The sequence below is a fragment of the Chrysemys picta genome, unplaced genomic scaffold, assembly GCF_011386835.1.
Source record: "Chrysemys picta bellii isolate R12L10 unplaced genomic scaffold, ASM1138683v2 scaf1189, whole genome shotgun sequence".
Classification (NCBI taxonomy): domain Eukaryota; kingdom Metazoa; phylum Chordata; order Testudines; family Emydidae; genus Chrysemys; species Chrysemys picta.
Genome location: NW_027053896.1, coordinates 17501 through 19963, shown reverse-complemented (window position 1 = coordinate 19963; position 2463 = coordinate 17501). Strand labels below are relative to the sequence as shown.

The 2463-nt window shown below is 67.8% G+C and overlaps 1 non-coding gene across 1 annotated transcript; it reads right to left on the bottom strand.

Moving 5' to 3' along the window:
- Window positions 1-6: 6 nt before the first annotated feature.
- LOC135979734 (5S ribosomal RNA) lies at window positions 7-125 on the bottom strand. Its single transcript, XR_010596982.1, has one exon. It is a non-coding gene; the product is annotated as a 5S ribosomal RNA (ribosomal RNA).
- Between the last annotated feature and the right edge of the window lie 2338 nt (window positions 126-2463).

Genomic DNA, 2463 nt, shown 5'->3' with positions numbered 1-2463 from the left:
AAAAGCTGCCTACGGCACCTGGGATTCCCAGGCGGTCACCCATCCAAGTACTAGCCAGGCCCGGGACGGTTTACCTTCCGAGATCGGACGGGATCGGGGGCGTTCGGTCCGGTATGGCCGTAGGCACCCGGCCCCGCGCCTCCTCGCCCGCTTTCCCCTGCCGACGCCCGGGCCTGCCGCACGGTGAGCCCCGGTCGGACTGCCCCCCCCCCCTGCGGCAGGGCCCCCGTCTCTCGCGGGCCCGGTCCTTTTTTCCTTTTCGAGCTCCGGGGCCCGGGCTGGCCGCCAGAGCCCCTCCGCCCGCCCTCCCCGGCGTCGGGGAAAATACTGTCCCGGACTTCCAGTGCGCCCGATCCTGTCAGCCGGGGGGTGGGGAGGGGCAGTCCCTCGCTGCGGCCGGGGAGGGTGAGCCCAGGGCGGCTTGCCTGCCGTGCGAGGCCCCTCTCGGCCACCAGGTCAACCCCGAGTCGAAAGGGCTGAAAAATTTTCAGAGTCCCCTCCCGGGCACCAGGTCAACCCGTGGAATCGGACGGGTTCACCTGCTGGCCGGTTCGCTTCCCGGGCACCAGGTCAACCCGTGGAATCGAAAGGGTTCACCTGCTGGCCGGTTTGCTTTCCGGCCACCAGGTCAACCCCTAGGGGTTTTAACGGGGGCACGCCCGGTGGCCTCTTTCCCGTCCGGTCACCAGGTCAACCCGGATCTCCCTCCTTCCCTGGGCGTCCCCTCCTCGGAGGCGTCAGGTTCCATTCCCCCCCCCCCCCCAGACTTCCAGGGGCCCGATCCAGTCGGCCGGGAGGCAGTCCCTCGCTGCGGCCGGGGAGGGTGAGCCCAGGGCGGCCTGGTCCATGTCTCTAGTGGGCCCGATCCTTTTTTTTTTTTTCGAGCTCCGGGGCCAGGCCCGCCCGGGCAGCCCTCCTCGGAGGCGTGGGGCGATTTCCCCCCGCCCCCAGACTTCCAGGGGCCCGATCCTGTCGGCCGGGAGGCAGTCCCTCGCTGCGGCCGGGGAGGGTCAGCCCAGGGCGGCTTGCCTGCCGTGCGAGTCCCCTCTCGGCCACCAGGTCAACCCCGAGTCGAAAGGGCTGAAAAATTTTCAGAGTCCCCTCCCGGGCACCAGGTCAACCCGTGGAATCGAACGGGTTCACCTGCTGGCCGGTTCGCTTTCCGGCCACCAGGTCAACCCGTGGAATCGAAAGGGTTCACCTGCTGGCCGGTTCGCTTTCCGGCCACCAGGTCAACCCCTAGGTTTTAAGGGGGGGGGACGCCAGGTGGCCTCTTTCCCGTCCGGTCACCAGGTCAACCCGGATCTCCCTCCTTCCCTGGGCGCCCCCTCCTCGGAGGCGTCAGGTTCCATTCTTTTTTCCAGACTTCCAGGGGCCCGATCCAGTCGGCCGGGTGGCAGTCCCTCGCTGCGGCCGGGGAGGGTGAGCCCAGGGCGGCTTGCCTGCCGTGCGAGTCCCCTCTCGGCCACCAGGTCAACCCCGAGTCGAAAGGGCTGAAAAATTTTCAGAGTCCCCTCCCGGGCACCAGGTCAACCCGTGGAATCGAACGGGTTCACCTGCTGGCCGGTTCGCTTCCCGGGCACCAGGTCAACCCGTGGAATCGAAAGGGTTCACCTGCTGGCCGGTTCGCTTTCCGGCCACCAGGTCAACCCCTAGGTTTTAAGGGGGGGGACGCCCGGTGGCCTCTTTCCCGTCCGGTCACCAGGTCAACCCGGATCTCCCTCCTTCCCTGGGCGCCCCCTCCTCGGAGGCGTCAGGTTCCAGTCTTTTTTCCAGACTTCCAGGGGCCCGATCCAGTCGGCCGGGAGGCAGTCCCTCGCTGCGGCCGGGGAGGGTGAGCCCAGGGCGGCCTGGTCCATGTCTCTAGTGGGCCCGATCCTTTTTTTTTTTTCGAGCTCCGGGGCCAGGCCCGCCCGGGCAGCCCTCCTCGGAGGCGTGGGGCGATTTCCCCCCCCCACCCCCAGACTTCCAGGGGCCCGATCCTGTCGGCCGGGAGGCAGTCCCTCGCTGCGGCCGGGGAGGGTCAGCCCAGGGCGGCCTGCTTGGCGGCCGGGTCCATGTCTCTAGTGGGCCCGATCCTTTTTTTCCCTTTTCCGGCTCCGGGGCCCGGGGTGCTCGGGTAGCCCTCCGCGGTGGCGTCGGCCAATTTTTTTTAAAATCAGACTTCCGTGGGCCCGATCCTGACGGCCGGGAGGCAGTCCCTCGCCGCGTCCGGGGACGGCGAGACGCTCGGCCACCGGGTCAACCCGGAGGAAGCGGGCTGGGGGGAAAAAAAAAAAAAAAGTTTTCCAAGTCCGAAAAATTTTCAAAGTCCCCTCTCGGCCACCAGGTCAACCCCTTTGGAGCGAATGGGTTGACCTGACGGCCGGTCGTCTCGCGGATGTCCGGAAGGGGTCGCCCCACGCCGTCTCGGCCGACCGAGGGAACCACGAGGTGGCGCCCGGTTCCAGTTTCGTACCGCCG